The sequence below is a fragment of the Salvelinus alpinus genome, chromosome 2, assembly GCF_045679555.1.
Source record: "Salvelinus alpinus chromosome 2, SLU_Salpinus.1, whole genome shotgun sequence".
NCBI classification, from domain to species: Eukaryota; Metazoa; Chordata; class Actinopteri; order Salmoniformes; family Salmonidae; genus Salvelinus; species Salvelinus alpinus.
In genome coordinates, this window is record NC_092087.1 from 23,012,722 (window position 1) to 23,030,341 (window position 17,620).

General features: G+C 40.8%; 1 protein-coding gene across 3 annotated transcripts in view; it reads right to left on the bottom strand.

Moving 5' to 3' along the window:
* Positions 1–9,268, bottom strand: part of ncoa3 (nuclear receptor coactivator 3) — a 31,161-nt gene extending 21,893 nt beyond the window's left edge. For 2 of the 3 annotated variants that reach the window (XM_071371210.1, XM_071371182.1), the window contains exon 1: positions 9,117–9,268. The gene's annotated coding sequence lies outside the window, so the exon portion shown is untranslated. Of the gene's footprint in view, positions 1–8,897; positions 9,040–9,116 lie in introns of all 3 variants that reach the window. The other variant, XM_071371191.1, reaches the window with a different exon arrangement.
* Between the last annotated feature and the right edge of the window lie 8,352 nt (positions 9,269–17,620).

Below are 17,620 nucleotides of genomic sequence, written 5' to 3' on the forward strand. Positions count from 1 at the left end.
GTCACTGGATGCAAAAGGCAATACAGAGTAGCCGCATGTGCGCTCTCTATCAAATCGTTTGGAGAAAATATATTTTATTCAGCTACTGTATGTTCAATTGTATTCTTCATACTATAAAATAATGCCACGAAATGCTAATCTTATTTACTAAATGAGCTAGCAAAGCCCACAGCCATAGCCAGATCTGGGCCTAACATAAAGACAACTCAGTATTGTAATCAATAAATTGACTTATTGTGGTGTAGGCTATATTACATGGATTTAGACTTATTTAAATTGTAGATGTTCCAAAAAGGTCTGCATCAGTGGCTTGTAGGCTATGCGTGGATGCTAAATGTGTTTGTTAATTACAGTGAGATCAGCAATTATTTGCTTGACAATCACCAAATGACAACATTTCATGACCGCCACAGCCCTATTCCTGGAAGCTGAAGATGACCCAGTTCTTCCATGACCTGCACACTCAGACATGTCACCCATTGAGCATGTTTTGGATTCTCTGGATCACTGTGTATGATGGCATGGTGAAGTTCACACCAATATCCAGCAACTTCGCACATTCCTCAGGCCACAATCAACAGCCTGATCAAATCCATGCAAAACGCCATATGTCACGCTGCATAAGGCAAATGGTAGTCACACCAGATACTGACTGGTTTACTGATCTGTGACCAACAGATGCATATCTGCCTTCCCAGTCATGTGACATCCATAGATTAGGGCCTAATTGATTTCAAGTAAAATCTTTGAAATTGTTGAGTCCGTTTAAAAATAATAATAATCAGATCAAAACCAGCCTCAGTGCTGTTGATAGCCACACTCCTATCAACAGGAGGCAATGACTGAAAGGAAGGGGGAGGGCAGAGATTCTACACAAGAAAAGGAAGTACAGGTATGGTTGTTTACAAAGGGAACAATTGGTAGACTAACCTCCAATGGGCTTCATTGGCTTATTCAGAGAGTTGCAACGATTAAGGGATATTCAACTAATCACAACCCCACTACATAGCACCAACAGCGAAGGTGTGTCTTCTCTGCATGTTTTTTCTGAAGAGGTGAGTGCACATTAACATTGAAAAGTGAATTATTGGTGCTGCAGTGCAGGGAGAGAGACACAGCAGAGCAGGTAGTTCAAAGCTGAAAGGAGCAGACATTCAAAGCACAGCAGCTTCTCCTCGAGAAGGCACTCCCCCTCCATCCCCAGAGCAGCACAATGCACACATTCTCCTGCTTTAATTTTGAGTGGAGGAAAAACGGGGATATAAATGAAGGTGAAGACAAAGAGAAGACGGATTAATCTCACTCGCTGTGTGTGTCAAAGACCGTAGTAATGGTCTTTCAAAGACCGTAGTAATGCCCTAAGGTAGTTAATATAGGGGATTCTGATAGTACACTTTTATTTGGTGTGTGCTCGTGTCCAGTCTCCTTGACGCTCTTTGTCTATTTTAATAATGGATAGCAGTGAAGAAATGTTCCTGCAGGACTTCTCTTTGTCTCTCCCTCTGAGATATATATATATATATCTCAGAGGGAGAGACAAAGAGAAGTCCTGCAGGAACATTTCTTCACTGCTATCCATTATTAAAATAGACAAAGAGCGTCAAGGAGACTGGACACGAGCACACACCAAATAAAAGTGTACTATCAGAATCCCCTATATTAACTACCTTAGGGCATTACTACGGTCTTTGAACGTGCTAGTTAGGTTGTTATTAACTACTACCCCCTCCCCCCATACACACCATCTTGCAACCAATAGAACACTGACCATGGCTATACATGATCATACAGCTAATATTATGCTAATGAGATCATTAATCAATGGCCAGAGACTTCTGACAGCACAGAGTCAAGCCTGCAATGCCCCCATTCTGCCTTTGAGATAACATATCAGCATCCTCAGTCTCCTATTGAAGAGGCTACGGAGGGAAGCACACGGTACCTTAACCGTATTTTCAAAAGACAACCATAAATCTATACCACCAAGTTTCAACTCTTGAATTGAGGGTAAATGATACAAACAATAAAAATGTCTAGAGAGAGGAGTGCTAACGTTATACCCCCACCAACCAGGCAGGAGCAGTGTGGTGTTCAGTGTTGCTCAGCTGAAAAGTCAACATTAAATTTCAGACCGCAGCTCAGCCGATTTCCCCCTTACTCGCTCCTCCCTCCATGAATCCGTGGAGTAAACACAGGAAGAGAACAGTCTCTGTTCCACACCAGAGCTGGGCGTTCCTGCGTAGCTCCTGCAGGGTCAAAAGTTTAGCATAGTTTTAATTTCACCTTTCCTCAGCCAATTGCAGCAGCTGAACTTTAACCCCTGCAAAGAATTCCACTCAAATGGTCTGATGCCAGTTTCATCACTACACCCTCCTCCCCCACCACTCTCTCTCATTTTTTGTTATTTAAAATATATATATATATATATACACACACACACACTCGGCCAGATAGTCAGAAATGCTATGCAGAGAGAAAGAAGCACCAGTAGCTTTCAAATAAGAGGATGATTGGTCTTACTCAGATCAGGTTACTCATGAGTTAAACTGAATCTCCCCTAATAAAATTAACACCAACACATATTTATAGGTGCAAGTGGTCAACTTGATCAAATTAGTTCAATTTCTCTTCATAACATCTCCACTAGAAGTGGGAACCACAATTGGAGGTTAAAGAATAAAACCTCTAACATTTATTTATAGGACCATTTATGTCAAGCCATCTCAATAGTTGTCATTGGAGCTGAACTGGGTAAAGGTGTCAATTTTTTATTTGCAATTCTGGGTCAGACATTTGATGTTTTTACTAAATGTATTGTATTAGATAAACACCAAAGTCCTGAATCAAAGTACAGCATAAGTGGTCAACATGAACGCGATTCACAAACCCAATTAGCCCACAATTTATACTCAAGCCTGTCTCACCCTCTCACTCCCCCCCTTCTGTCCAGCACTGGGCCCACCACACCACATGCTGCACAGATTCAGATGAACACTTAAGTGTGTTTAAATGACTTATGAGGACAGGGTGGATACAGGGGTCAGAAGGACCAAGCTTTTTAAAGGAGGGAGGGGGCCATACGTTGGGTATTAGAACACTCATATTCAAAAAGCAACTCATAAACCCACCCGGCAGAGCAGTCATCTACTGACAACCCCAAACGTGGTTGTTTTTGACTCGATGGCACCACGCTCTTCTCCATCTGTTAAGTCAAGCCTTTACAGCTAATCACAGCTCTCACAGGTCAATACACATAACTGTGAAAAAGTATAACATATTCATTCTACCATGGTGGTTCTCTGTTCTAGCACAGAACGACCCAAACACTGGACTCAATCTTGTCCCCTGAATATCTGTATAAAAGCCTATTCAACTGTGACAGGGTGAGCGAATGTTCTTCAAAAGGCAGCAGAGAAACATTCAGCTTTCACCACCCATTTGGAGGAGTGAAGCGGTAAACGACATTTGCTTTGCACTTTAAATGATACCATTTGACCTGGGTTGATGTCAGAGGTTGTCTCTACATGTTAATTGGTTTCATTAGGTAATATAAAGCATGAGGGTGGAGCCTCAATGTTGGCTGCCTCTTTTACACACAAGGAAAGACAAGCTTAATTTGCCAGGCGAGTAACAATATGGGAAAGAGAAAATAAAATCTGATCAAACAGGAGCTTATTCTTCTGCACATTATTAACCTCTTCTGACCACCGGTACCTATCAAAGCAGTAGAAGAGTCCTGACTCTTGGTAGTGCCCATCAGCTGAGGTGCATAAATGCAGAGCCAAGACTCAAAACACCATATTCAGAATCAAAATGGGTTTACTCGTGTGTCACCCCATTGCTCTGAGTATTGTGAAAATGACAGCAGTGCTGCACTGCTCTTAAAACAGGGATTGACAGGTATCGGAAAGCAACCCTTGGATTGGGTGTTAGCTTAACGAAAAAACATAAAACAAGTGCAACATCATAGTAACAAACAGGCATAAGTGACAGCTAAGAGAATATGTTCATCTATTCAACAACAGTCCCCCCAACCACCACACCCCAACCTCAAGTCAATTAAGACTATTTAGTTGCAGAAAAATGTTATTACAATACATTTAGTATCATGCTTTGGTGTTAACACAGTGTAGTAAATCTGCAGTCTGCTCGCTGATCGACCCAGAATTGCAGAGGCCTCTCACTTCAGGGTGGAAGACTTAACTCTCCTCCGAGCTGTGGAGGGGCAGAGACAGGGCAGAATCAAAGCAAGGTGGCCGTGAAGCAGTTGAGAAGTTCATCCAGAACTGACACGCTCTCTCCTTGCTGCCTGCCTGACGGAGAAAGCATCTGGTAATATTTATCTCACAAACCAAACTTTTTTTCCTATTCCTCTTTTCCCCCCAGACTTTATAAAAGGGGCCCTAAACAAAACACAAATAGTCTCACTAACATTTTACAATGGTAACAAAACCAGGGCAGGGAGCTACCCTCCCATTGGCTTGTTCAGGTGAACCAGTTTAACGAGCATTCTTCAGCCAAGGGAGAGAAAGTAAAGACTGGTGGAAAAAAAAGAGCTGTTCCCCCCCCCCTCTCTTCCTCATAAGCCATTCCCTCTGTCGTCCAACCAGCAGTGACTACAGAGTACTAACTGTTCCAACGCCTTAGTGGTTATAAATTGGAATTGGGTGCAATGATTACTTCAGGCTGCACGTTTGGCTTTCATAAGTGTGCATGGCTCAGGCTCACATATGGCAGAATTACCCCTGCATTTGGGTATTACCTCAGAGTTGAACGAAAGGGGAATGCATGAATACGAAGTGATACTAGCGGAGCCACACTGCAATCTGCATGAAGTGATTGAGACCAGGGTTTGGTGTCATTGAAGGGGAAACCTCTGTGTTAGTTGCTCTACAATTCCTACTCTTCCGGTCTTTAACACACTCCATCTGAGAAGTCAGTCCTAAATATTTAATCAGCAGGAACTGAAGTCTCCACTCCAGTTCTATCTTGGGCTCTTTCCTTTCAGGGAAGGGAGAAGAGTTTTGCTGTAGTTGATTCAACAAACGAACCTGTTGCAGGTATCTGTGAAGCGTGGGGCTTTGAGGCCCCTCAGGTATGTCACGTGCATGTCAGCTGACATGCACAGAGAGTTTACTGTCACCAAATTAATGACCTTGAGGTTGTCATGTGGGCTTGTCATCTTGGAAATGTAACTGTATAGCGCTCTCTCCAACAAAAACATTCAATGCTGTAAAAAACAAAACCTAACATTTTTACTTACTATGAGAGATGTGGTTGTCGTACCTAATTACCTAAAGATGGATGCACTTCACTGTAAGTCTCTGGATAAGTGTGTCTACTAAATGACTAAAATTTTAAATGTGTAAACTTTGTGTAGCCCAAGTGTGATTTAAACCAAAAAAGAAAATTGCACACAGAAATCATTCAACTTAAAACTCCACAAGGGAAAGGCCTACTTATAACAAGGTAATAAGGACCACTTATGCGTTCATTTCAAACCCAGCGCCTCACTACCACCCACAAAAAAAGGTACAAAGGCCAAGGAATCAAATTTCAATTAGGGAAACAATCAGGATTTCCTTTCAGCTCAGTGGGTCTCCAAGAGCCCCCCCATAGCCACTGCTCTTCTCTCCCGACTAACAAGATGAATTCTACACACAACCTCACCTTTACTTGTTGACCACCAAATACTTTTTTCTTATTTTTACATTTCCCCCTTAGTCACAACCCTGACGACAGACAAAAACAAAGCAATCTATTCAAACATCAATGGAGCAGAAATTCAGCTTGACAAAGAGAGTGGAGGCAGTTATCATAAAGTACCTCTCCACCACACAAAAGGTGAAGCATTTGCTTATTTGCCCACTCATTCTTTCTGCTTTAAGTCAAAATACCCACAACCTGATTTTAAATAAGTGAATACTTTCAGAAGTGACAAGGACGAAAACAGTTGTCTGAGCAAAAACAATATGACAGTTATGCATCATCAAACCCTAAAGTCTTACTGCTGACAAATGCCAATGCACAAACAGTAACAATATCTACTCAATATGTCATGGAAATCAATGGATTGGTTCATCTGCTACGAAGCTCTGACACCAGAGAGATGTTCCTGCGCCCATGAGATGAAGCGATAAGTTAATGACTTATTGAGAACACAGTAGTAAACGGACAAAGAAAAAGCCATGCATCAAAGTCACTTCTTCAACCCATCTGCAGTCAAAGAATCTCCCAGAAGATTGATTCAATGTTAACGCAGCCTGACACCCTGTGTGAGAGAAAGAAAGGGAGATATAAAGAGAAGGGGGGGGGAGTCAATTTGCAAAGAATCTGAGTAGCAGCAGCAGTTCATTGGGTAGTTTCACACAGCGGCCACTGTTCCCTTCCTACAAACATATACACTGCTAGAGAAGATGGAGACAATATAGATGTGCATTAAAAAGTATTAATGATAAATAAAAATAGGCCTAATCCTAAAATGAGACCATGAAGACAATTCACTAGTCAGGATAGCTCAACATAATTCTTACTCCAAGCCCATAGCCCAGACACCATACACATTCACCTGATACACTACATGGCCAAAAGTATGTTAACACCTGCTCATCAATCATTTAATTCCAAAATCATGGGCATTAATATGGAGTTGGTGCACCCTTTTCTGCTTTAACAGCCTCCACTCTTCTGGGAAGGCTTTCCGCTAGATGTTGGAACAGGGGACTTGCTTCCATTCAGGCACAAAAGCATTAGTAAGGTCGGGCACTGGTGTTGGGCGATTAGGCCTGGCTTTCCAATTCCTACCAAAGGTGTTCGATGGGGTTGGGGTCAGGGTTCTGTGCAGGCTAGTGAAGTTCTTGCACACCGATCTCAACAAACCATTTCTGTATGGACCTCGCTTTGTGCACGGGAATTGTCCTGCTGAAACAGGAAAGGGCCTTCCCCAAACTTGCCACAAAGTTGGAAGTGCTGAATTGTCTAGAATGGCATTGTATGCTGTAGCGTTAAGATTTCCCTTCACTGGAACTAAGGGGCCTAACCCAAACCATAAAAAACTGCCCCAGACCATTATTCCTCCTAACACCAAACTTGACCGTTTCCATTATGCAGTCGGGCAGGTAGCATTCTCCTGGCATCCACCAAACCCATATGTTTGTCTGACTGCCAGATGGTGAAACGTGATTCATCACACCAGAGAATCCGTTTCCACCGCTCCAGAGTCCAATGACGGCAAGCTTTACGCCATTCCAGCCGACACTTGGTCTTGCACATGGTTAACTTAGGCTTGCGTGTGGCTGCTCGGCCATGGAAACCCATTTCATGAATCTCCCGACGAACAGTGCTGACATTGCATCTACAGGCAGTTTGGAACTCGGTAGTGAGTGTTGCAACCGAGGACAGACAAATGTATTTTTTTCTTCTCTCTCTCCGTGCTTCAGAGTGGCCTACCACTTCGCGGCTGAGCCGTTGTTGCTCCTAGACGTTTCCACTTCCCAATAACAGCACTTACAGTTGAACAGGACAGCTCTAGCAGGGCAGAAATTTGACATACTGACTTGTTGGAAAGGTGAATCCACTCATTTGTAGGTGTGTCCACACTGATCTCTCCGGATTTACATGCCACATGTATGGTGGGTAGAAACCCATCTTCAATAACACCCAAAACTTGCATGTTATTGAATAATTCAATGAATTTACCCTTAAAAATGTCTTAAGCCAGACGGAGCATTGAGAGTCTTGCATGTTGGGATGAGTAGGTCCTCCTCCTGTACATGTGTGCGTGTGAGTATCAGAAAGGTTTCTTGTGATTCACGTGGTTTGCCCCCAAGCAAAGACTGCACACCTAGACCTTTAAATTCAAGCGAAATTACTCACCCCCCATTGTCTGTCGAGAATACATGAGCAAGCTGTCGAAGAATGCTCCCTTATTGCCTCAAAGTAAATGCTCAGCATACAAACTTATCAGTAGTTCGTTTTGTTGCCATTTTTTCAACCCAACAATTCGGTGACGAGTGTTCAGCCCAGAGTCGCTTAAACATGAGCCCTCTCTCTCGCACACACACGTGAATGAACACCAACATTCTCCTCACCATGCCCTGCAGTAAATTAAATGTATGTGAACTTGAGACATATGGTATCATAAATAGCCTATTCTGTACCGATGTTGCATGTAGCCTACGAGAAAGTTGAGCCGGTGGCCTGACGTACGTATCCAATCCTACGGCGTTGTGGTAAGTCATTATCTTCACCGTTATGATCACAGATAGCTACTTAACCTAGTACGGGTGAACCATAAATAACAGCAAATGTGCGGATTTTTTCAATGGGCCGGGCTACTACCACCACGTCGCTGTTTTGTCCAACTTAAGTTAGTTGTAATTTTAACACAAGCTGCATTTCAAGCGTAGCTGACCATTAGGCTACGTCATGTTGAGGTTGATACAATGTTGTTTCATGCGTCAACTGTCACAATCATTACGAAGTAGCAGATTTATATAAACAGTTATTCCTTGTAACCATTAATACCATAAGAATTACACTGAACCTCGGAATCTAGGCTAGTTGGCGACAGTAGATTCAGCTGTAGGCCAATGTTATCAAACTATGGATATTTGTTCTTAATTTAAAGAGTATCAAAACGCAGCCTAAATATTTGGGCAAACTAGTACTTAAAAAAAAGATTTACTTCGACTTTAATAGAACCGTTGCAATAACAGGTATCTTGCCTACACAAATAGAAGAGTTAACTCAGTCGAGATGGAATAGTTTCTGAATGTAACGTTATCAATTTGCCCCTCTGATAAACTTTGTAACAGAGATGAGCATAAAATCCGCATGCAACCTCCACGAGGAATGCACACATATTTAAAACAGCCAATAGACAAATATGGACTTACATCATCAGGGAGAGAGCACTCTTCATGTTGCCAACAATTCCAAAATAAACGGACACGCTCAGAACTACAAAGTAGGTTGGTTGTAGGCTACGGGTGAAACCTCTGCTTATTCCAAGAAACGCGTTACGCTACATCAGGTCACCTGGAAAATGTGCCACATGTTTTAAAACCCTATCAGTGTTACCAACAAAACACCGGCTACAAGCAGGAAAAACTCACCCGCTTCAATGCATTCATTGAGTAGGCTACACCAGTTTCTTTCTTGCCCCTATTAACTCTCCGCCATCTTCACCACTGTGTTTGTTTAAATGGGAAACACTCCCAAAGCGCAAGAAACCAGCTTGCAAAAGAGCGATGGGGCTTCTGGGTAGAGTAGTTGTCTTCCTCCTCTTTCAGAATTAAGACGTATGGATCTTTCTGAACATGGACTACACGTAGACTAGAAATAAGTATATAGATGAGACAGGCAGCAATACCGATCAACATCCATTTATTTATAGCTCACCAAAGTAGCCCATGGAGATATATAAGATGAGCGTGGACGTTGTGACGTGCTATTCTCCATTAGCAAAAAAGTGACAGTCCCTAGAAGGAATCTCTTTAATTTAATAATTTTCTAAATGTTTATAGCCATAATTCTGATGCCTCAAATACTGATATTGACAAATAAAGTGTTTAGGTCTGCAATTGTAACATAAGCCTACATATTCTTCTGAGATTGTATGATGTACATTTTTCAACATTATCTGTTACACTCAAACCATTGCTGGTTCCCAAGTATGCATTTTCAAAGAGTCATAGGCTAAGTGGGTTTAGTTTACCTTTTTATATAATCCTCTCCAAAAGATTAACAAAAATACAAAATCAACAGAATTCAGATTGAGCAGTAACATGGAGAAGGATAAATAGGTGTAACAGTATAACTTTACGTCCGTCCCCTCGCCCATACCCGGGCTCGAACCAGGGACCCTCTGCACACATCAACAACAGTCACCCACGAAGCATCGTTACCCATCGCTCCACAAAAGCCACGGCCCTTGCAGAGCAAGGGGAACCACTACTTCAAGGTCTCAGAGCAAGTGACGTCACCGATTGAAAGGCTATTAGCGCGCACCACCGCTAACTAGCTAGCCATTTCACATCCGTTACATAGGCATGATACAAAATGTGTGCTTCCTCAGCCTCCTTACAATTGCACACTGACTGGCAGTCAAGCTCAAGTATGCACTCACACACAACCCTCAGACTTTCATATATGTTATCCATCTGCTCACTAACACAAGAACATGCCAATATCCATACGCCACATGGGGAGTGGAGGACAGCGGTGTTCAGGGTACAATTTGCAATTCTGTTGCAAACACTATGAAGTGCAATCGCCCTATGGGTGACTGACGGGACTAAGGAGGCCCAACTGCCCTCTGGAGAAGAGTCATGGAAGATAGTGCCGAATCTGTCTCCATGGTGATCTCTCAGGCACACCAGTGTAGAATTTCAACTGTTGGGGAGGGAGTCAGGGCTAAAGATGGAGGGGGGGGGGGTAACACTTGGGGTAACACTTGGTAATTAGCTCCTTGCTTGCTTCGCTCCTTGCTTGCTGTTTCCTTGGTCTGGGCATATTTTATCTCAATCTGTCTACAATTGAGAAGGAAAAATATATACTGGAAATAATACCCCACCTGAAATACAGTGTGGCGATGTCTCTTAAAAGTTTTACTTACATTCATCTTTGATGTTGCCTTCAAAGGGGTGTTGTTTAAAAAATCTGTGAAGTTCATAGCCTCAGCTGTGTCCCAAGTTTCAAGCACACAGAGATTTATGCAGTCCAGCCAATTTTATACCGATTTTAACTTCTAAAATACCTATTTGCTTCAGGCATTTGATATGCATATTTAAGCTCATGAACTCAAAACACAAATGGAAGTATTATTTGTCACTTGAGAACGACAGATGTATTAGTCTTGACAGAGAAAGTTTGATATGGATCCTTTCCTACAAAATGATGTCACTTGTATTCGATAAACAGCATTCAACTGAGATGATGTGTTTATAACAGAGATCACCACAGCCATAAAGCTAACACTGCTATCATGAATCATCTGTTTGCCTGGTTGGGTGCTTGTGTGTTAAAGAGTGAGCCTCAATTACATTCCACAGAGTCCTTAAGGGGGGCCCATGGTCCTCTGTTTGTGCCCCCTCCCCCACAACACACCACAAACTGACCTCCCCCTCTGTCAGTGAGTGTGAGACGCTACATCCCAACCCCCTTCCCACTCTGCCTTTCCAGTATGAAAGGACAGGAGATAACAGTTTGTAAGGACAGGAGATGGTCCCTAATAATTAATGTATTTGCAGATTGCTTTACCTGCAAACAACCAATCTGGTGCCTCTGCTCCTCACCCCTCGACTTCCCCACTTCATTTGAATTGCACTCAGATTCAAGGCTTTAGGATCATGATGAAGACAGACAGAGATATATTCCAGTTTTGGCCAAGACAATACCAGTATCACGATACTCGTTAGTATCATGCAAAGGAAACAAAACATGAAGCAGATTTAATTTATTCAGGAAAACAGCCCTAATGTTGGAAACAATCATCATTATGTTGTCATCCAGAGTCACATTTATTTATTTTCCAAGCTATAGCACAGAAAATGTTACATACAGCATGTTTTTAAAGGACCAAAGATTTTGGTTTGCTTCGTGTTTTCAATTTGCCATGGAAAAACTATTGCAATGTTGGTATCGTCACAGCCCTAATTACAGTACATAGGCACAATTAATTAATTAAATTATACAACGAATTGTGAAATGCATAGATAAAGTAATCACACATGAAAATGGCAGAGAATGTTCAATATTTAATTAATTAGTTATTTTCAAGAGGAAGAGTGAGTTAACTTAGAAAAAGAGAGCAATAGAGAGAGCGAGAGCGAGAGAGAGAGAGAGCAAGAGACAGACAGAACCAATTTGAGAAGTGTCTTTTTATCCACCTGATATAGAGGTAGTCATATAAACATTTCAGAATGATAGGTGTTTGATGGTTTGCTCTCGTCAGTGAAACTCGTCACTGAAACTCAAACACAAGTATTTAATCATTGCCAAGTTAATGATTGCTGAGCGTATCTCATGGGTCGCCTACATAACAACAGAACATTCACCTGACATTTTACTGTGTGGGTTTCCTTTTTTTTCAATCTCCTTCTTTCAAAAACCTTTTACTTCAGTGAGAATACAGTAAGTCTGCTTTTAGGTTTCATCATTGCATGAAATAAAACTTCAGAAGTAATGAAAACACTTACAAGTCTGAAATACATGTATATTAATTAAACAAGGAGACACACATCCAGTGTAGATTAAGTGGGAAATGATCCCTATATGATCAATATTTCCCTAAATATATGCCAAGATTTTCCATAGAGAAAATAATACAACTCTTCAACTGAATTATCACTGGAGAAAAGTTTGAGAAGCATCCATGTCAAATTTCCCCACATAGAACCTTTTCCCATGAACTCCATATGGATGAAGTCAGATATTTTTCATTTCAGATCTGTTGATGGCTTATACTAGTCCTGCACAGCGCTTCTATTGCATGGGATTAGGCAGTGTATAATATTTTATATAGAGCAAAGGTGATGACTATGTATCTACACCCCTGACCTGTGTCTATATAGAGATACAGTGGATCATGGCCATCATATTGTGAGTTCTTCTTCTAGCACGGGGAAAGGGGGATTTGAATGCTGCAATAGCACTGGGCATTCTTTCTTGACAGTTCAGAGAAAGCGGCTTGTTGTGATTTATTAATGCAGCAAGGGGTCCATAGCAAAACTGTCAAGATCCAGTATCTATTATGAGGCAAGCTGGAGGGTGACATCTAGTGGAGTGCTTTCTAACAGACACGTAGCCATATACCATTATAGTAGTGGTACGGCGGTCAGCTGTTTGTTCACCTGCCTACAGTTGCTAATAACCCATCCGCAACTGCCCGACTATAGGCTATGTGATAAAGGGAATATCTGAGGCCGGCATCCGACCCGTTAATATGGAAAATGCGTTGTAGTCAGAGACTGCGGAAAGATTTTTTCACAGGTATGCAGGATTTTTTAGATATGTTTCTGTTATAATTTCCGACATTTTGGTAGGCTATTTGTTTCTTAACTTGTCTATAATTAGATACAGGCAGCTTATCTCCTGTCATTATGTTGCCATAGAAGACTAAATTAACCCTTGCTCACCAAAATAATGTCATAAATCTAGTTGACATCGGTCAAATTCTGTCATATTTGCTTCTTTCACGGAGCAAAGAAGTTTACCACCCAATATGTTTCTGATAAAATGTCAGTTCACCTTGGATGCATATTTGATGTGGTTGAAATACTCTCAGATTATAGCCTATGATGCTGATGAATATACCCCTACAGATGGTATCTAACTGTGCATTTGTATTCTCTCAAGATGCTAAAGAAATAAATAATATTTCTCCACTCTTGTTCCCCAGTCAAAATGTAGGGAGAGCTGAAACGAAAGTAACAAGGGGCAAAAGTAACACGGCCATTTTCTCAGAAAACACAAAATGACATAGTGTGACATAGTGAAGTCACCATGTTCCTAATGTGGAGGATGCAGAAAACAGACCAGTCTGACCATGTTTCGCAAAGTTATTATCAACAAAAAGTGTTTTTGAGTGATGTACGTAAAACAAAACAGGGTGTTTTTCGGTTGTAAAGTTGCGTTAGAGAGGAAGAGGTAAAGAGAGAGGCCCAACTCTCTCTTTACCTCTATACCTCTTGACCCACCAAGCAAAGAGTTTTTGTATGGAGGTCAATGAGAGTGTCGATTTTGGTCAAGAAAAAAATGTATGGCTTATTTGCTACATAAGGTTTATTTGATTGAATAGAAGTTTCTTAATGCTTAGGTTGTTACGAGAGTATACTGACATCCTGCAACAACAAAAAACACTTTATATCAGAGTTGTCTTGAGATGGTTATGTATATTCATGGCTTGAGGCTAGTAGCATAGCATCTCTCAATTGAATACAGGCGGTTGCTGTCAACAACCCTCATCGAATATCCAAAAAAGTATTAAAATAATGAGATATATCCACCAATCCAAAGAAAGGATAGGCAGGAGCTAGATCGCCCGCAGTGCCACTTTGTGGACAACGACTCCCATTGTCAGGGCGACAAGTATCTTGTCTGTATATCCATAATCTTTGGTTGCGTTTAGTTGTTGAAGGTTCCAAACATATGTAATTTTCTTAACCCATCTAGTGACTAAATGACAGCACAAGTTTCAAGTATCATGCTAGCTAGTCTTGGGTGTTAGCCTGGGAGAAGTTACAGGAGAGATTGGTGGGACGAATGTAACAAATGTAAAATGATTAACTTTTAAGCATTGTCTCCTCTAGTTCATACTGCTTTTATAACGTTAGAAAAGTATCAACAAGTGACTGAGTGCTTGAAAATTATATATGACATCATTAGAATTATGCCTTGGATCAGCTTCTCACAAACTTTTATCAACAGGTTAGTGGTTAAAAATATATATCTTTATGATTCTGGTGGTCAATTACCTTATGTCAATCCATAGAAGTGTGATGAGCATGATGAGTTTGCCATTTGTGAAGAGAATAAAGACATTTATTCTATCAAGACACGAGGAGCGCGCATGACAAGGATAACATTGTCAAATGTATTTATAAAGCAGATGTCACAAAGTGCTATACAGAAACCCAGCCTTAAACCCCAAACAGCAAGCAATGCAGATGTAGAAGCACGGTGGCTAGGAAAAACTCCCTAGAAAGGCAGGAACCTTGGAAGAAACCTAGAGAGGAACCTGGCTCTAAGGGGTGGCCAGTCCTCTTCTGGCTGTGCCGGGTGGAGATTATAAGAGTACATGGTCATTTAAGGCCAGATTGATATTCAAGATGTTCAAACATCCAGCAGGGTCAAATAATAATCACAGTGGTTGTAGAGGGTGCAACAGGTCAGTACCTCAAGAGTAAATGTCATTTGGCTTTTCATAGCCAAGCATTCAGAGGTCGAGACAGCAGGTGCGGTAGAGAGAGAGAGAGAGAGAGTTGAAAACAGCAAGACAGATATGGTGCACTTCTCACCAGCTGTTACTTCTGTCCCAAGGCTGTGTTACGCCCGCCCCGTAGGCAGGTACAAAGGTAACGTTGCGGTAGATCTCTTCTATTTAATTTAAACTCATTTACACTAGAAATAAAATTACTAGTAGAGGGCATGTATAAGTTATTTGTCATAAAATACGGTGTCTCTAGCTCTATCGATCTCTGAGTAATTAGGGAAAAAAGTGTTACTTTCGTCCCAGTTCTTCCCGATGACAAGCATACTCATAACATGATGCAGCCACCACCATGCTTGAAAATCAATCAAATCAAATCAAATTTTATTGGTCACATACACATATTTAGCAGATGTTATTGCGGGTGTAGCGAAATGTTTGTGAAGAACAGTCCTCAGTGATGTGTTTTGTTGGATTTTCCCCAAACATAACGCTTTGTATTCAGGACAAAAAGTTAATTTCATTGACACATTTTTGGCAGTATTACTTTAGTGCCTTATTGCAAACTGGATGCATGTTTTGGAATATTTTTATTCTGTACAAGCATCCTTCTTTTCACTCTGTCATTTATGTTAGTATTGCGGAGTAACTACAATCTTGTTGATCCATTCTTAGTTATCGCCTATCACAGCCATTAAACTCTGTAACTGTTTTAAAATCACCATTGGCCTCATGGTGAAATCCCTGAGTATGTCCCTTCCTCACCGGCAGCTGAGTTAGGAAGGGCGCCTGTATTTTTGTAGTGACTGGGTGTATTGATACACCATCCAAAGTGTAATTAAAAACTGCTCCATGCTCAAAGGGATATTCAATGCCTGCTTTTTTTTACCCATCTACCAATAGGTGCCCGTCTTTGCGAACCTTTGGCAAACGTCCCTGGTCTTTGTGGTTGAATCTTTGCTTGAAATTCACTGCTCGACTAATAGTTGTATGTGTGTGGTACAGAGATGGAGTAGACATTTAAAAATCATGTTAAACACTATTATTGCACACAGAGTGAGTCCATGCAACTCATGTGACTTGTTAAGTACTTTTTTAGGCTTGCCATAACAAAAGTGTTGAATACTTATTGACTCAAGGCATTTCAGTTTTACATTTTTTATTAGTTTGTAAAAATTTATCAAAACATAATTCCCCTTCGACATTATGGGGTATTGTGTGTAGATCAGTGACACACAATCTCAATTTAATCAATTTTAAATGCAGGCTGTAACACAACAAAATGTGGCAAAAGTCAAGGGTTGTGAATACTTTCTGAAGGCACTGTACCTATTGAAGAGAAGTCATGTCAAGGCTGCATCACACACACACACACACACACACACACACACACACACACACACACACACACACACACACACACACACACACACACACACACACACACACACACACACACACACACACACACACACACACTTGACATTTACATTTTAGCAGGTATTCTTATCCAGAGCGACTTACAGAAGTGAGTGTATACATTTCTGTAGTTCTACATACTGGTCCCCTGTGGGAAATGAACCCACAACCCACACAATGCTGCTGTTCTTTTATACATTGTGAATTCGGAAAGAGTGGGACATCATATAAACTGGGACAGCTTAATCCTGATGCATTTATTTCTTGGTCTGACAAGAGAAAATCTAAACTATTGTCACTAAGCTCTTGCAGAGAAACCACATAATCAAAATCACATCACTTCATTGGTATGACATAGAGGTGGGCAGAGCAATATTCCAACAGGTTGCTCACCCCGCAAAGCACACGGTAAGATCAGTGACATAGCTTTTTTTCTGTTTTAATGTTAAGGTTATAAAGCCATGTCATAAATAATGCACAGTGCCACATTGTGATATAAATGTGCATACTATGTACTGGTTACTCAAAATACATGAAAAAGTTGCCAATTTTATATTTACATTTTATAATTATGTCTTTTTTTTTAGTTGTCCTGCTTTCCCAACCATAGCTAGCTAAAGTAGGACAACATGGAGTAGATAAATTGGGACAGTGTTATAGGCTTTTCCAATGGAGGTAAGAGATCCCCCTGTACATTGGTTAGGCAAGGCTCTGGTTCTTGAAGTACTATATCCTGTTAAAAAAATATTGTAGTACTGTTATTAGTACTGATATTTGAGTGAATTCAGAAAAAGTGGGACACTTTTTTCATTGCTGTCCTCTGTAACTTCTTCAGACATCTATCCAAAATATTAGCCCAACACATTATACATGTCTGAAATCCTCACTGTTTCCTATTCACACAAAATGTAATTGTCATTAGGGTACAATTAGAACTACACTACAGGTCAAATGTTTTAGAACATTTTTTTTATTTTTACAATTGTCTACATTGTAGAATAATAGTGAAGACATCAAAACTATGAAATAACACATATGGAATCATGTAGTAACCAGAAATATGTGTTCAACAAATCAAAATATATTTTATATTTGAGATTCTTCAAATAGCCACCCTTTGCACACTCTTGGCATTCTCTCAACCAGCTTCATGAGGTAGTCACCTGGAATACATTTAAATTACCAGGTGTGCCTTCTTAAAAGATAATTTGTGGAATTTCTTTCCTTCTTAATGCGTTTGAGCCAATCAGTTGTGTTGTGACAAGGTTG